Here is a 10,393-nt window from a genome sequence, read left to right as displayed (position 1 = left end):
TTTCTTCTTCCTGAGCTGGGTGCTCCACGTGCAACTGCTCTGGCTCTGCTGGCCCACGCTGACCATGCCTGCTTTGCGCTGGAGGTGCAAGTAGTCTGATGAAGACGTCTCTTGGTTCTGTTCTCTGGCATATACCCTTGGAAAAAAATGTTAAACATCTGTAGCAGAAGGTACTCAATTGAAACTGCCAACCATTCATCACGCGGAGAGTTTATGGATGTCTTTCCCTCAAATTTTAAACCTAGCATTCACTGAAGGCCACAACACTGAGGTATTATTGCTACATATCTTATACCAAACAGGGACTCAACTAATCTCAGGTCGGCGGGGTGAGGGGGCAAGGAGAGATACTCTGTGTCATTGTGTGTGTCCCCTCCCTTTCATTTTTCTTCTCTGGTTATATCCTAGATGCATAGGATTTGCCAGTGTAACATCCTGCCTTCCTCAGAGTGTATGTGGGAACATTAAAACAACATCAGCATTTCACTTTCATCCAAAGATCTTGGAGTGTTTCAGAGGGACGGAAGCAGACTGGAGGAATGGGCCAGCACGAACCTTGCAAAACTCAGCGAGGACAAACACAAAGTCCTGCACTTCAGAGGGACTAACCCCGTGATACAGTGCTGGGGAGCAGCCCCCGCTGACGGAAAGCAGGGGGTCATGGGTGGCAGTGAGCTGAACACGAGCCAGCAGTGTGCCATGGCAGCTGAGGTGGTCAGCAACGTAGGGGCTCTGTTAGAGAGAGCGCTGCCAGTAGATGAAGTGATTAGACCCCTGTCCTCGGCGCTTGTTAGACCACATCTGTAATGTTGTGTCCAGTTCTGGGGCCCCTGATGTAAGGAAGACAAGGAAACTATGAACTACAAAACAAATTTTATCTGGCTTCTTGTCATGGTTTAACCCCGGAGAGCAACTAAGCCCTACCCAGCCACTCACTCACTCCCCCCCCATGTTGGGATGGGGGAGAGAACTGGAAAAGTGAGAAAACTCATGGGTTGAGATAAAGACAGTTTAATAGGTGAAGCAAGTGCCACGCATATAGGCAAAGCAAACCAAGGAATTCATTCACCACTTCCCACAGGCAGGCAGGTGTTCAGCCATCTCCAGGAAAGCAGGGCTCCATCACACCTAACGGTGACTTGGGAAGACAAACGCCATCACTCCGAACGTCCTCCCCTTCCTTCTTCTTCCCTCAGCTTTATATGCTGAGCGTGATGTCATATGGTATGGAATGACCATGTCATACGGTATAGTATGACCAGTTGAGGTCAGCTGTCCCGGCTGTGTCCCCTCCCAACCCCTTGTGCACCCCCAGCCTCCTCGCTGGTGGGGTGGGGTGAAGAGCAGAAAAAGCCTTGACTCTGTGTAAGCCCTGCTCAGCAATAACAAAACATCCCTGTGTTATCAGCACAAATCCAAAACATATCCCCTGCTAGCTACTGCAAAGAAAATGAACTCCATCTCAGCCAAAACCAGCACACGTCTGTATTGCCATCCGATTCTGCAATAAGAGTGTCCTTAGCAGCCCCTCGATAATGCAATGGGGGGAGTGCAACAGCACGTCAACCCCAAAGTCCCTGTCCTTCATTCAAGGCACTCAGTATCAGCTCTTATATGATACCTTATAGCTCCAAAACAACGACTAGGGCTGACAGTTTTGGTCTTTCAGGGTGGCGTTACCTTTAATTAGCAGATAAGACTACCTCTAACTTAGAAACTGAGTTGTCTTTGGAATTGACATAGCAAAGCCAGAATAAACTGCCTCAAGGTTTGAGAAGAGCTTCAGATATCACTTATTTCCATCCCTGATTCGGACACAATGTCTTCATAGTGGCTCAAGAAAACAAGCACATCAAAGATCATTATACTTTAGGGAACAGATGGGAGGAAGAGAAGAAGGGTAATGGTGAGATGATTCTCATATTTCTTTGAGGCATATTAATATGTTTGGCCACAAAACACAGATCACACATATCCTAAACTCCAGAATAACGTAGGTCTTTGCTGCAAGATGCATAGTACTGGTATGAGCTGGGAGCCCTGCAGTTATCTTTAACAGGTATCAAACATTTATTGGGAAAACAGGAAGAAAGAGTGGCAATTGTGGGCCAAAACAGTCTGCATGGATGGGAGGACTTGGGCTTTTCTGGTCAGGGATATCTGCAACAGTAATAGACCCTAACAAACGTAGGCAGTAACGTGCATCACTCTGCAAACTGAGCACCATAGACAAAAAGGCCGGGTGAAAGTTAGCCAAGTATCAACAAAAAAGCCAAAAGAATATCAGACAGGAGATTTTCCCTTCAGTGATTCATGTTTGGGAAATCTAGCCTGTCTGATTAGAACTTGAGATCAGAGCACAGAGTGTACATACACTGTAGTGACAATGCCACAGTTCACACTCCTGTAAGCTGCTTTATCATAAGGCAACAGCACTTAATTTAGCTCTTAATAAAAAGTGTCAGAAGATTAAGACCAAGCTGAAGATTTCTACTGCCATCCTGGGATTTAGAGGTTATGTTGAAATCATTAATAGAACCACTATTTGAACTCTTTTGATCACCAAGTATTAAATTCATCCGTAAGTACATAAATCCTAGGAAGAAGGAAAGCAGAGCTACCCAGCATTGCCGGTCCTGTTTCACTTGCTTTTCTCATCATTGCCTGTGGTTGTAATGTCTTTCAATCATCTCCTGAATGGCATAAAGAACCAATAGTGCAGTCCCTCCCCATAAAATGCTGTCCTAAATTCTCTTAGAAGCCCCATTTTCTCATTTCACACTCTCTCAGAGCATGCATTAAAATCCCAGGTGGCTCAGTTCCCTCTGCAGGGCTCCCAGGCATGCTTTGTGCCACCCCTGAGCACAGAGAAGCGGGCTTGACTTTGCCCCCTGCTCTTTGTAGCAAACTGGTATTTCTTGAGCACATTTATGTGGTACTGATGAGTCTGGACACGTTCGCAGTATCCCCAGTCGTGATGGCCCCGCTGAGCCAATGCAGTGTGCTGAAGGAGGATGAGAGAAATTTCATGGGTCAGTATAGGAATGTACCTCCTCATTCCCCTGGGGAATTCAGGTACATTGTAAATTCCTGCGCTGAGTATCTGGCTGTATTTTGGGGAGGCTGCGAGATGGGATGCTGCCATCCCTCCTTCCTATCCGCATGGACAGGGGCAGAGGGCTGGTACAAACGCACGACAGGGCAGCACCCGCTCTACTCGGGTTTTTTGTGAATGTCAGTCCTTCTTTTTCATGCTGTTATCTTACTAGTGTGTATGGCTTTTGGATTTATCCCTGAATATTTTATTCCATATTTTATTATGACGTTGTTGAGTCCATGGCTATGAGTACTTGTCTGCTGGCAGAGATGGCTTAACAGAGCTGTTCTGGCCTGCACGTGCTGCTGTAGTACATCTGGTTGGAGGTCCAACGACCTTAGCCCTGTGCTACAGTGATAAAGAAGAAAACCTTCTTCCTTTTTTTTTTGATGTGTTTTGTTTCCTTTTGTGTGTTTGTTTTTTTTTTTAAATAAAATGAGTGACTAATATAAAAGCCTGCCTCTAAAGCCAGAAGATCTCAAACCGTTTATTAAAAGAAAGTCTACATTGGAAGTGGACGAGTAAACGCAGCAGTCAGGGAACTCTTAATAGCAATTGTTTGGTTGTTGTTTTAGAAGTTCTTAACAAACATTTCTAAATCAGACAAAGAATTATGCTAATGAGCCTGCTGAGTTGACACTGCCTTCCCACAGCCGCAGCTTTTAAGACAATGGCCATGTTTTCTTCTAAAAACAACTCTCTCATTAGAAGAAAGACCTCCAGAATTCTGGAGACACAGATTCTCACAGAGACACAATTCTTCTAATTGTATTTTCTGTTCCACTTCAGGGAGTATGTGGATAAAACTGTCACTCCACAATATTATGTCACTATTTCATTTTCTTTCTTTTCACATGGTTTTCTACCCTTAAAAATGAAGATTCATATGAAACCTCTACTTACTATTGCAGAAAACTGTTGGTTTGGGTTTTTTTAATCGCCTCTCACCAAGCGCTGACAGCTCAGGTTAGATTACGGGACCTCTTAGGAGGTGAAATGGTCTTAGTAATGCTTTCAACTTTCATTACTCAGCCAGATTGTGGAGTCTATCAATTATACCTCCATTGACACGCTGGTGAATTAATTGGCGCGTTTGACAAGGACAGCTATTACCCTGTGTTGTTCTGACAGCTGGGTTTGATATCAGAAATTTGTCAACCTTCCCCTTCACGTGAGCCGCTGGAGGAGTAGATCAGGCGAGGACGCTGCAAGATTATTTTTTTTTTCCCCTGTACAATCTCAACATCTGGTGATAACCTAAACCCTAAATAAAATCACGGACATCCATAACATCAATAAGCAAACAGCATGCCAGACCTGCGCTATAAAACAATCTCCTGTCTGGGCTGACAAAGCGTTCAAGGAGTCAGAAAACTAATTTATTATCAGAAAAGTTAGCACCTTTCAGTAATGACTTTCTATGTGTCCTTCAAATGTCAGTTATACTTATTGGGTGGAAGTATTTTAAGTTTATCTGAGTTCGGGGACTGGCGGTTACAAGACAGCTGATAACTTAAACTTCACCTCGCTTAAGATCAGGGGCGAAATTTGGGTTTCACTTGGATGTAAGTAGTTCTGGGCACAGAGCACCTTGCTGGGGAGCCTTGCTGCTTGCTGGCTACCCCTGCCCCACCTTGAGAGAGTTTCTGGTACTTTCTCGTTTTCTTTGTTTTCCGTGGCTGCTCACAAGAGCTTTTCCCTTGCCTTTTAAGACCAGATTAGAGAATTACTTCGTATTTTAACAAATAAAACAACATGCAGGCGTGCTCCCCCCCCGGAGCTGGCAGAGACTTGCTGGCCTCACAGCCTTAGTCTTAGTCTTAGTGCTCCCTCTTCCAGAGGGAGACACCCCAGCTGGTCCCCAGCTCGGCGAGAGATCGTCCCCTTCTCGGTGAAGAGCGAAAGCCTAGCCTTGGCTTTGCTCCCTCCGCACCCCACCGGTGGGCACCGAGAGGAAGAACTGCCCTTGCAGCCAGCAGTCCATCTCCGAGCCTGACAGCAGAGCAATGAAAATAGTCTTATTCTTACAGCCTAAAGCAGCGTAGGAGCGAACCCTCAGACACGTAACTTCATTAGGTCTAGAATTTAGCATGAGTCATGCTCAAAAGTTAATCTGTAAACAACTAGCATATGTTTAAGCTGTTAGAGAGTCAAGACTTAACAGCAGCTCTGTAAAATGGAAAAAAAAAACAGAGCCCAAAACTTCCTAATTCCCCAGCTCAGCAAAGAAGTACCAGCTAGTTGGCTTTCCCAAGGCTACATGGCAAATTGCATGTGTACAGGGGAGAGAACCAGATCCTTTGGGGCAGTCCTTCAGCCACAAAGCAAGTATCTTTTTTTCTTGAAATAGAATGATTTTACTTGTTTAAATAATAATCTGGAGAACAGGTAGGTTGTCAACATTCGTTACCCTAAGAACGCAGACATAGACGGACTTTCAGCTGGGCTCTGAAAGGGACTAAATCCGCGGGGAGACCGGGCTGGCTGGTTGGTGGCACCCTGAGAGCAGAGACCGTGCCTGACAGCTGGGCTCTCTGGGCCGTGCTCTGGGCGTCACTGGTCCCATGTTTTGGAAGATGAGATGCTCAGCTGGGAGCTGGCCGAAGCTGTCTGAACTGGCCAGCAAAGGACGGTTGAGTCCCCATCTCAGTGCTTTCCTTCAAAGCAGGCGAAGCGTTTGTCTCCACGTAGATGATCACCATAAAGCCTTTCTCCTACAACTGCGGTTTCCTTTCTTGAGAAAACACAACGAAGAGGAGCTGCTCTACCCGTTAGCCAGTAATCCCTGGGTTAATTGTGGGCCTTGACTGATTTCAGCACAAGGTAGGTACTGAAGTGCTACACACTGAAGATTTTGGCAAATTCTGGCTGTGCCAAGGGCATTTAGAAAGATTTATTGGGAGGCACTTAAACACCTAAGGAATTAAAGCACGGTGGTTAGGTGGCAACAGAGCGGGAGGACGGAGGTCTCGTTACTTCCTCAGCAGTTAGATGGTTAGGGGTTTTTTGCACCTTTCCACCCTCGCCACACTAAGAAGCCTTTAAATCTATGTTTCCTGATATTGCTGCTCAGAAGACCAAAAAAGGACTTAATTTTTAAATATTGTCAAGGCCATGGTGTGGTGAAGCACTGCTGTACTGCACAGTGTTTGGCTAAAAGCCTTAAAATGTCGAATGACAATGTTATCTTTAGATCTGGAAATGACTGGTCTTTTAAAAAGACAATAATGCAGCCAGGTTTTTATTTATACCTTCCTTACTAGTTTTGATAGTAAGTGGTGTACAGTAAAGATTCAATCATCCAAAGCTTGGTGAAAAGATACATAAGAATTGCTATTACAGTGGTTATGACTGTTGAGGGGAAATAGCTGTAAGCAGCTCGTTCATTTTCTTTGACCAGGTCACATGTTGGTGGGCAGCAAATTAATTTCATCTGACGCACAGCCACAGCCACGTGGTTAACACCAAACTTCTTTAGCAGCTAGTCCAAGGAAAAAGTTTAAAAAGTAAAGGTCTTGTTATAACACATTCAAAAAACTAGCAGAACGTGATCTGGCAGGCTCAGTCCCAGAGATTCCTGTAGGAAAGATTTGCCTCATGAAAATCTGTTGTTCCACCTCCATGACTTCCAAAGCTCAGCTGCAGGGCTGCCGGCTTTCCACTGAAACCAGCACTATGTACCTGCCTGCCTCAGCCTCATGCCTTAAAATATGGACTCCTGAATGGTTTTTTGTTCTGCATTTCATCCCAGAAAAACCTAAGATGGGGGAATAATGCAAGGGAAGCAGCTTGCTTATTCCTTCTACATCTGGCTGCAAAGCTGGTAAGTGATAAATTGTTTGCAAAGAGCTGGAAGTGTGCAATGGACAAAACATATCCCATCTCTGCAAGTTTGGTGATGTCACCCCTGAATTAAATGGATAATTTAGAGAGATTATTTAATCAATGAGCAGAGAAAGTTGCAAAAATTAAATGCAGTTTAATGGTGAAATGTTTCCATTTTTGAGGCACGACATTAAATTATGCGGCCGTACTTCAAACTAACTTTCAAGTCAAAGTGACCTTTGGTTAAGGTATATTGAAGTAATCTGATTTTATGAAATATTTGTTAGGGGAAAATAGAAAACCACGACATACATAGATTTTTCCATCTCAGAAAGGGAAAACAGAAAACCACGACATACATAGATTTTTCTATTTCAGATATTTGGCTTGCTAAATTAAAAAATACAGCCTTATAAGAGTTAATTAGCAGCAAAAGAAGCAGAGGGATACACACGGTTAGTGTGATCACACTGAAGTGCTAAATTACCTGAGCCAGAACTGCAGTAGTGGATTTCTTTTAGAAAAAGGATGGTCAAGTAGACATAGGCAGTAAGATTACCTTTAAAATGTTTTACTGTAGACCTAAAATAGCTACCCAGGTTTAAAAAAGAGAGAGAGAGAGAAGGGAGTGGAGAGAGAGAGAGAGAACATAATTTCAAAACCCTTAGCTTATTTTTAATTTATAGTCCTTGGAAAAAAAATAAGTGGATAGCCCAATCATTTATATGCCTGGGCAAAAGCAATACATCTATATAAAAGTACAGTGATATATTTCTGTTGCTAGTTTAATGTGCTGCTCTGTGCCCTGCGTGTTCTGATTCATTGGAGAGCAGCAATCATGTCGACAGGAGCTGTTCTTCAGTTCCCATCAGCGACAACTAAAGGCCAATTCAAGGTTGTGGTGGGGTCATGAATCTAACATAGTCACTGATAGAACAATTTCCCTTCCGCGTGACACCGTCGGTGGGACACAGAGGGAATATATGGCAAGGACTGCTGCAGGTATGTCTTGTTATTCTCATCCCTCCTCTCCTCCCCCACCCCTCCTTTTTTATTTTTAATTTTTGGCGACGGTCTGTGCTGTTAACAAGGAGCCTCTGGGGAATACAGAATCAGTCAGTGGAAAATAAGAAGAGGGGAAACTTCTAAGCCTTTAAGAAATCGGCATACTCCTGGCCTCTGTGCAGGGCAACTCGGCAACATCAGCTCAGTTTGAAAGCCGGATCCACCCCAAGAGCTGTACATCCCTGCCAGTCTTATAAAGGAGAAAGATGCTGGACCCAACTCCACAGTGATTTCACCTCTGGTCCAGCACCCTTTGAATTAAAGAGGTACTTTTATCTGGACATAACCCCACCAGAGTTGCTATTCTTCTGCAGTATGAAAATCAGACCTGAATTTTGCCTGACAGTGCTAGTATTTTTGCACATTGAAGCTCATAGATGATCCTTCCAGGGGACCTGGCACAAGCTTTGAACAAGTCATAAAAAAAGAGCCAACTCCCGCTATTGTTTCTGCCATGCACGTCCCAGGGAGCGCAGATTTTGGACCAGATGAGTAATATTTCATTCTCATGCCACTATTAGTCATCACGAGACCGTCCTAGTGTGGCCCTGCAAATTCTAACCACCGGGTGTGGGGCTTATGTTGAGGAGCAACCACGTTGCAGCTGATAGAAATGCTTAATGCCGTATGCTTTACATTTTGAAAAATTACTTCCAGTACCTCAAGTCCGCAGACAGCACTGTTTTCTTCCTTCGCTATTAGAAGAAGGAGACCTGTAAAATGTAGATTTGCAGATTCTGTTAGAACGAGACCACATTGCAATTAATGCTTAAATGATGCTAGAAAGAGCTGCAGACTGCTGGTTCAAAATCTGAAATAAACAGCTACAGCAAGGCACGTGGTTATACTCGATGCTTTGTACTTCCCATGTCTCGAAAACCAAAAGCCTAGGTCATATCTGCAGTGAGTAGGGGTAGGTCCAAGCTTTTCTTACGACCAAATTTTCCTCCCTTGTGCATTATGCTCACACTCGGAGTGAGGCCACGCTGCAGAGGTCTCTGAAAAGGCCGTAAGTGAACTTGTCCTTGCTGAGGCTCAAATCCTCCTGCAATGAGCTGAACACAGAAGGGCTGAAAGAACTACGACCCTTCCTATTCACACGGATGCTGTTCAACCGGGGCACAGGGAGCTCAGCCAGCATGCGGGGTTAAGCCCGCTCCCCGGTTCAGTCTTCACCTTCTGACACAGATGCACCAGGCATGACTCAGCGAAGATGGAGCGGGAGCCGCGGCAGTACCAGAAAGCAGAGGGAGCCCCGAAAACAGCTCTGCTCTCTTGAGGGATCTCCCCAGCTTTCTAGTGAATGTCCTTCAAAAGAAGTTCTACCCTCCCTTTAAAATAAGGGGGCTCCCTCCTTGTTTCAAGCAGCTTCAAAGCTAGATGAGCCCCAGTCCACCATTTCCCTTTGATCCCCAAGACAATTTCAATGATAGTTTACATGGAAACACCAACGGGACCCATTTTATATATCTAAACAAAATTGAGGTCCTCTCCTCTTTTGTGCTGCTATGGCCTTTAAGACTTTTCTGACCATCAGCATTTCACAGCTCAGCGTTAGGAAATGTAAATGCACCTTGGCTTGCACGTTGGCGTCAGGATCTTAATACAAGGGCATGGGGGTTTCATGTGAGTCTGGCGATGGAGCCAGCACAGCCTCAAGCCCCACTGAGCCCTCAGTACATCAAGTAGTCCTACAGCACATTCGGACGGTGTTTTGGTGGCCTCCCCAGAGTCAGCACGTGGGCTTGCAACCACGTCCCTTGCACAATTAGCATCGTGAGTAGGACCTCAGTGGAGGCTGTGATGAAGGACCTTGCTCTAAGCACTCTTAAATTGATAGGCCAAGGTGTGGGGGGAGGTCACCTGCTCTTTTGTGATGGTTGCTTTCATGGGCATCACCGGTACATCTACTTGCGTACATTGGTCTTAAAACACAGACGGTGATGAGATAAATTGTCCCTTTTTCAGTGCCAATGATTCTTCAACAACATGCAAAACATCTTTGCTTTTGCCTGGATTTGGATGGGCCTGTGAAGATCCAGACAACCTTCTCGGTCCCAGAGACAGTCCTTCTCAGGCTGAGATGCATTGGCAAAGCCTGAAGAGCGATAGTGGGTCTATGTGTATGCTGGAGTATAAATATAAGTCTTCCAAGCCCAGAGTTGTCTCACAGTTACCAGCTGCAAATACTAAAATGACAGTGTTTCTGGGAAACATTGAAACCAAATTAACAAAAAGCTCAAATCTAAAAATATAGCTATAATTTACAATTCCCTTTAATAGAATTTTATTCCTGCGCTTGTAATTGAAGATATTTATAGACAGTGTAAAAAAAGGGACTGGAAATTTGTATTTATGAATAATAAGGATGAGCTGTAAATGGAAAGAAGTTGTGCAACATTCCTG

The sequence above is a fragment of the Cariama cristata genome, unplaced genomic scaffold, assembly GCF_000690535.1.
Source record: "Cariama cristata isolate BGI_N322 unplaced genomic scaffold, ASM69053v1 scaffold14289, whole genome shotgun sequence".
Taxonomy (NCBI): Eukaryota; Metazoa; Chordata; class Aves; order Cariamiformes; family Cariamidae; genus Cariama; species Cariama cristata.
The sequence above is the reverse complement of the archived record's forward strand: the minus strand, read 5'-3'. Positions refer to the sequence as shown.